We start from the raw sequence: 7,589 nt of genomic DNA, 5'->3' as shown, positions 1-7,589 counted from the left end.
ATTGAGGAAGTAGGCAAAAGACCTGAACAGAAGTTTCACAGGGGCAGAAATCTGAATGGCCAATATACATATGAGAAACTGTCCCTGATCATTAGTGATAAGGAAATGTAAACTTAAACAATTATGAGATACCACCTAACACCCTCAAAGATAACCAATTTCAAAAAAAATCAGAAAGCAGCAAGTGCTGGAGGGGGTGTGGTAAAATAGGAACTCTCATCCGCTGCTGGTAGTCCTGTAGATACATGCAGCCATTATGGAAATCATTTTGGCGATACCTAAAACAAATGGAAATTGAGCTACCATATGGCCCAGCAATCCCTCTAGTGGGCATATACCCAGAAGAAGTAAGAAACAGACCATCAACAGACATATAAGCTCCAGTCTTCATCATGGTACAGTGAGCAATCACACAGAGTTGGAAACAACCTAAATTTCCATCAATAGATGAATGGATTAAAAAATTCTGATATACACACACAATGGAGTTCTATGCATCCCTAAAAAGCAGTGATGAATGCATGAAGCATATTGCCACAAGGGTAGAGTTGGAGGAAATTATGCTAAGCAAAGTAAGCCAAGCAAAAAAGGACAAAGACAGCATGAGTCCACTGACATAAGCTTAAAAATGCAATGGACATAGGGGGAAAGCTACTAAATGCATAAATTCCTGGGGCAAGATCCAGGCAGTTGGGCAGAGGTCAAACCCAACCCAGGTATGCATGTGGCAGTCAACTAAAAAGGTGGGGGAAAGAAAGGGCGGGGGAAAGGAGGAGGGTAGTGGTGGAACAGAGCACTAACTCACCCATAGGGAGGGTATTGTTTATGGCTCCACATGAAAGGGAGAGAGGGACCAGATCTCAACTGGGTGCACCAAGCCTTGAGGACAACATACCAGCATGAAGCATCAAATTAACAGAGAGGTCTGCAGGGCTGGCTCCAATCCCACTTATGTGGAACCCCTCCCCAGAAGAGCACACTACAGAGGACAGCACTAAAGATACAGGCTGGGGAGAACAGCAGGTCTGCCCAGACCACACAGCAGCAAAGCAAGAGGGAAAAAGAGAGAGTGGACAGCATCCTGGCCCACCAAGCCTGAAGGACAACATTCCTGCTTGGAGCAGTCAATGCACAAAGAGGACAGGAGGGCCAACCCCACTGTGAGAAATGACGTCCCCCCACTGATCCACAGCGTTATGAGGGATAGCACTGGAGACACAATGTGGGAATTGTGCCAAGTGTGACCCCCCCCCCCACTCACACACCAGTTGAAACACGAACAGAATGCAACAGAGCAGCAAGGGGAGGTAAAGCAACAAAGTTCCCGAGGAATCCTGAAAATAGACTTCTGCCTCGGGGAGCAGGGCTTGGCACCACATCAAACCCAATCAGAAAATAGGCCTGGAACTATTTATAGGTCTCCTCCTCCTCCTCCTCCTCCTCCTCCTCCTCCTCCTCCTCCTCCTCCTCTTCCTCCTCCTCCTCCTTTTAGTTCTTCTTCTTCTTCTTCTAGTTATTCTTCTTCCTCCTCCTCCTCCTCTCCTATATCTTTATAAGATAGGCAGGAGAAAAAATCCCAAGGAGAAAACAACGGGCTGATGGTTGGGGGGACATGGGAGAGGAGGAGTCGGGGAAAAGGAGGAGCCAACAAACTCAAGGAAAAGGGAACAACAAGATATCTCAAATCAATGGCAAAGAAAGCATAGAATGCCTGATGGGGTTGGATCAAGAGCAATGTCGCCGAGAGGAACTGGAGCCGAATGAAGGTCAAACAAGATTTCATTGCAGGTTTTACTGGAATTGGAAAGAGCACAATTTAACTTGTTTGATTTTTTTTTTTCATAAATAAATTGTACCAAATACTGTTCTAAGTACTTTTTACCTATCTGTTCATTAAATCTTCACAACAATTCTCTAAAATAGCTGTTCCCCATTCTTCCCATTTTATAGATGAAGAAACTAGGGTGCAGCAATTAAATGGCCTGTCTGGTTACACAGGAAATAAGTAGTTCGACCCCAATAAAACTTCAGGAAGTCTGACTCCAGGTTTTGCTCTCAAAAATATTCTCGTAAATTTGCACCTTTGGGCACTGAGTCCAAGAGGTAGCTATTGTATAATTCTCAGTAAATGTTAGTGCTGTTGTCACATCCCACTGCTCTCTTACCTCTTAATAACCGGACTGCCAATTTTAGCATCACCCCATGTGCTAGTTAATGTTTATTGTGCCAATCTGGCCAAGAAGCACATGTGGGATTAATTGAGGGGCGAAGAGATAAATGGCTTGAAGGGCCTCACCTTTCTTGTTCTCTGGTCTCTTGTTCTCCGATGGTCAGACCAGAGTGAGGCTGCCTTAGCTAGTTCTCTGCTTCAGCTGGCAAGGCTCACTTCCTGTGAGACATCCCTAAGGAGAAGCCACATGCACCTACCCAGATGCAGCCCTGGGTGCTGGAGCAGTCACGTGGAGACCCCTGCCAGCGCTGAGATGCTTACGCGCTCACTGATTCAGCCTTTCTCCTGCATTCGGCGTTATTGCATGTGTTTTGTGAGTTTGAGGAGGACTTTGTAGATTGGTGTTGGGATGCTTTTATAATGTGCATTTACTCTTTATATAAAACTCTCTTATCCATATGAGTTTCTGTGGATTTGTTTCTCTAGTCTACCCAGACTAGCACACCCCATCTGCACTACAGAGGTAGGTCTGGGTGGAGAGCAAGCAGCAAATGCTTGTCCACTTTTCACATACTCTCTGTGCTGGCCGAGAGGATTCACAGGGTGGTGTGTGGCATGGTGTCAACAAGGCAGAACCTGTTGTAATCTTTAGTGTAGAAATCTCAATATATATATTTTAATTCATATACAGTTTTAGGTCCATGAATGGTGTTGGGGTTCCTTACTGGTTGTTGTTATGGGTCTAATTTTGCAAACTACCCTTGGAAAGGCACCCTTCCAACTATTACAGAACACTTTTGACATGAGTCTGTAAAATTGATTCAGACAGTTTGCCAAGCCGCCAGACTTAATTAATGACTTACCATAACCTCTAGCTTTATTAGGTCTATATTTCTGGTATATTGGCACATATATTAACGACTGGCCTGTGGATAAACTGACAGCTTCAAAATGATATGAGATACTTGTTTTCTTATGGGGAAGTCACATTTGCCTTGAACTTACAATAAAATGATTATTAGTTCAGTAAATTATGCTTCCTATGTTCTTATGATAACCTTAGCAATAGAGAGGCTGTCTGGGCTTTATTTCTTGATGGAACTCCACTTTGAATAAGCCTCTTTGGTTAATCTCATGCTCTAGCAAGGAGGAATGTGGGCTTCCAAGTCATAAACTTTCCCAAAAGAAAGACATTCACTAAAGGTGTGCTGATTTCCTGTATTAATATCCAATCCTCATTTAGCCATAGAGGGCCTGGGAGGTGCTGATGGTAATGCATTCGACTGCTAGCCCAAAGGTGGGCTTGGATGATAGCTGAACTCTGTCCCATGGGGTCACCATGGATCAGAACCAACTGGATGTGTGTCAAAGCAAAATTCATTTGCGTTCTCTCTAATTTTTAACAAACTACATACGGGACATTTCTTTAAACATTTTTATCATGAAGCCAGTGAAGGCTTACAGAGCAGTGTTATGCTCAACAACTCACAGGCCTTTTGTTTCAACACACCCACTGCAGTCCCCTCAGTGTTCCGTCACCTATCCCACTTCCCCTCCGTGCTTCCTGTCTCCATCCCTCCTTCTTTCCTAAGCCTCTGAACGTTGTCCTTGGATAAATGTTGCATTTTTTTAAAACCTAAATAATTGGTTATTCTATCATGGGGGTGGGGGTGGGGGGACTGAGTTCAGTTCCAGGCCTGACTGCAGGTCATAGGGATCCCACCAGTCCTTATCTGACCATTAAATCATGTTTATGATTTTGGCTTTGTTCCCCATTTCTTTCTCCCTCTCCAGGACCTTCTAATGTGATCCTTTTCTGAGTAGTACATAATGAAAGCCAGACACCTTCCAGTTCTTCTGGTCTCAGGGTCCTGAAGATGGTCTTTTGGGGGGTCCATTAGCTCATTGAACTAATTGTTTCATATGGAACATTGTAGGGTGTGTTAGAATAGTAATAAGCTAAACAACATGGCTATTACAACACAAATAACCCCCAAATGACTGTATACTCTAGCGTCCAATTGAAAACTGCTTGCATGATTTTTCCAAACTGCTACACAAGTTGAGCATGGATTTCATTTTTGCATTGCACAGGTAAAGTTTGGCTGAAATGCAATCATGGAAGCAAAAAGTACTGAATTACTGTGGGATTACCACATTTTCTAGCCTTTTCTTTTTAAGTCTTTTTGAAAGGTGAACTTTGAGATTAATATGACATTGCAAAGTGATAGCAATAACAATATACAGGGCTGATTTTTTTAAATCTAAAATCAGCTCAAACGGAACCAGTCCTAAAATGAGTAAGCCAGTCAGATTCATGGGGGTCACGTTGTATGTGAGGCTCATTCTCTAAGGCCTGTCCCAGTTCAAGGCTATGATGTACTTCAGAGCAGACCAAGGATCGATGTCTTTGCTTCCTACTTGATGTGGCGCCCCCACGTGGCAATAACATAAACACACTACAATCACTCGGGTTACTTTAAACTTGAGTTTTCATGTGGGAAGCATTTACAGTATTTCCCATGTCATGTAGAAGGAGGAAACCAACTTACACCTTTGTAGTGTATGACTCCAAATTGGAATGTTTCAATTTTACAGAAAATGTGAATGTGTCGTGTTTGTAAATAGGCCAGCCTACCTGAGTTTGGATCCCAACTCTTCTATTTACTCTCTGCATAACCATGGGCAAATTAGTTAACCCCATTCACACTTCAGTTTACTCATCTGTGAAACAGAGACAGTAATAGTACCTATCCAAAAGGATGTCTTCACAATTAAATGAGTTGGTTCATATAAAACATGTAGAACAGTGCCTGACATAAAATACATAATTTAGAAGTCTTTTGTGATCACTTTTCTATTAATATCATTGAGCTTGAAGAGACGTTAAGAGGTTGTCTGATCAATCCTATAAAGTCAATGTTAATGACCAAGCTCAGGAAATGGACGAAACAGATTTTTACAGGTTGAAAGCTAGCACTTCATTTATTTTATTTTTAATTTTTAACAGTGTTATTGCATATAATACACATATCACATAAACTCAACGGTTCGGTCATATTAAGAAGAGTTGCACAATCATCACCACAATCAATTTTAGAACATTTCCCCCTTCCTTGTATTTACTGTTAGCTCCTCATTCCTCCCTAGCCTTCCCCACCATACCCCAGGAAAGCAATAATCTAGTTGCTATCTCTAGAGAGTTACATATCCTGTGTTGCGTATGCAGACAAACATACCCCCCAAAATAACAAAGTCAAACAGATTAAAAACCTCAAAAGAAAAGAAAGCAGAAAAGAGTAAAATCTAGGACAAATTTAAAATAGGTCAAAAGGGAGATCAAACAATAAGGCATTACTTTTTATATATAATAAATACTTTGGGGGCTCTTACACCTCTTATTACAATCTATCCATTCATCCAGTGTGTCAAGCACATTTGCACATATGCCACCATCATAATTTTCAAAGCATTATTTTCCCACTTGAGCCCCTGATATCAGCTACCCATTTCTTTCCCCTCCCTCCTCTGCCCACCTTCCCTCATGAACTCTCGATAAGTTATAATTATTTCCATATCTTACATTGTCCTCCGTTGCCCTTCACCCACCTTTCTACTATCTGTCCCCCTGGGAGGGGGTTCTAGATTGATCCTTGTGATTGAATCCCCCTTATCCACCCAAACCATCCCCTAATCCTACTGGTATCTCTACTCTCATTCTTGGCCCTGAGGGGTTTATCTATCCTGGATTCCCTGTGTTGTGAGCTTTCATCTGTAGCAGTGTGCATGCTCTGGTCTAATCTCAATTGTAAGGTAGAATTGATAGGGGGGTTGGGGGAAGGAAGCACTAAAGGACTAGAGGAAAGTTGTGTGTTTATTGGTGCTATAGTGCACCCTGACTGGATCATCTCTTCCCTGTGACCCCTCTGTGAGGGGATGTACAACTGTCTACAGATGGGCATTGGGTCTCCACTCCATGCCCCCACCCCACCCCCATTCACCTTGGGTATGGTTTTGTTCTGGATCCTAGATGCCTGATACCTGATCCTATTGACACCTGATGATCACACAGGCTGGTGTGCTTCTTCCATGTGGACTTTGTTCCTTCTGAGATAGATGATCGCTTGTTTATATTCAAGCCTTTAAGACCCCAGATGCTATATCTTTTGATAGCCGGGCACCATCAGTTTTCTTCACCACATTTGCTTAAAGGCATTAATTTTTAACCTACCGTACTTGCATCTGTAATAATTCACTTTCCAATGCACTCTGCATGACAGCAGGCTATTTACATCCGTAGTCTATGGTCAAAATGAATTCACCAGAGACTTAATCCATATAGTTCCCTCTTCACTTCTTTATTTTAAGCGGAAACAACTTTAAATTTGTTCAACAGGGAGATCAAATAAGATATTACATTTTAACCCAACTACCTCTGGCATAACCAACTCTACAAAGTCCTCTATCCATTATCAAGTCTATTCACATGCCTAGGCTGTGGTCAGAGGGGATGCCCCGGGGCCTTAATCCATACATGGCCCCTGCAAATGGGTTTGGGCTTCCACTGCCATCTATAGCCTTCTAAAATGGTCACAATTTAAGTTTTGATACCACTCCCTCCTTCAGATTTGAATTTTATCATCTGATCTTTGGATCACACAGACTGGTGTGCTTCTTCCAGGTGGACTTAGTTGACCCCTCACTTACATGGTTGCTTGTTTGAAGACAAGCCTTTAAGTCTCCAAAAGCTCTTCTTTTTCGTAGCCAGGCACCATCTAAGACCCAGTACTATGTAGCAAGAAGATTATTTTAAAATAAATCAAAATGGATTCAGTGCCTTGGTGTCAGATAAGATCACACGAGTGCTCCATTACAGATAGTTCAGCATTTTAACGACCCCCCATTCCTGTGGGTGTCCTTCCCCTAGCTCAGCACCCTGGGAACTTTAATGTGCATGAGAACAACCAAGGGCTCGTGTTAAAATGCAGGTCTTCATTTGTTCTGTAGGTCTGTGTGGTTTCCAAGGGTTTTTCATGTCATACCAGTTCCTAAATAAAGCCAACACTATGGGCCTGCAAAACACACGGTGAGTAGCAATGCTCTCAGTCATAGAAATCTACTTCAACCGCGTTTCCCCTTCCCCTATCACTCAGCAGTGCTTGGCAAGTTAATGACAAGGCAGGGCAAAGACATGGGAAGCAAGCTAATACACGGAGCAGTCCTCACATTCTCTAGACAGCTTAACACTTCATCTTCTGTGATGGTGAAGACTTCAACTGGAGGGGAAGGGACAGTCCCTAAGGAGAAACTGGGAGAGTGGAGAAGGACTGATTATGATTCAGCAGAGTTATGGGGTGTTGCCACATCAGAACTTCCTGAGAACTGGACACAGGGTAGCTCGCCTCTCTATAGAGACAGA

This window comes from Tenrec ecaudatus, chromosome 14 (genome assembly GCF_050624435.1).
Source record: "Tenrec ecaudatus isolate mTenEca1 chromosome 14, mTenEca1.hap1, whole genome shotgun sequence".
Classification (NCBI taxonomy): Eukaryota; Metazoa; Chordata; class Mammalia; order Afrosoricida; family Tenrecidae; genus Tenrec; species Tenrec ecaudatus.
Note: the sequence above shows the minus strand (reverse complement) of the source record.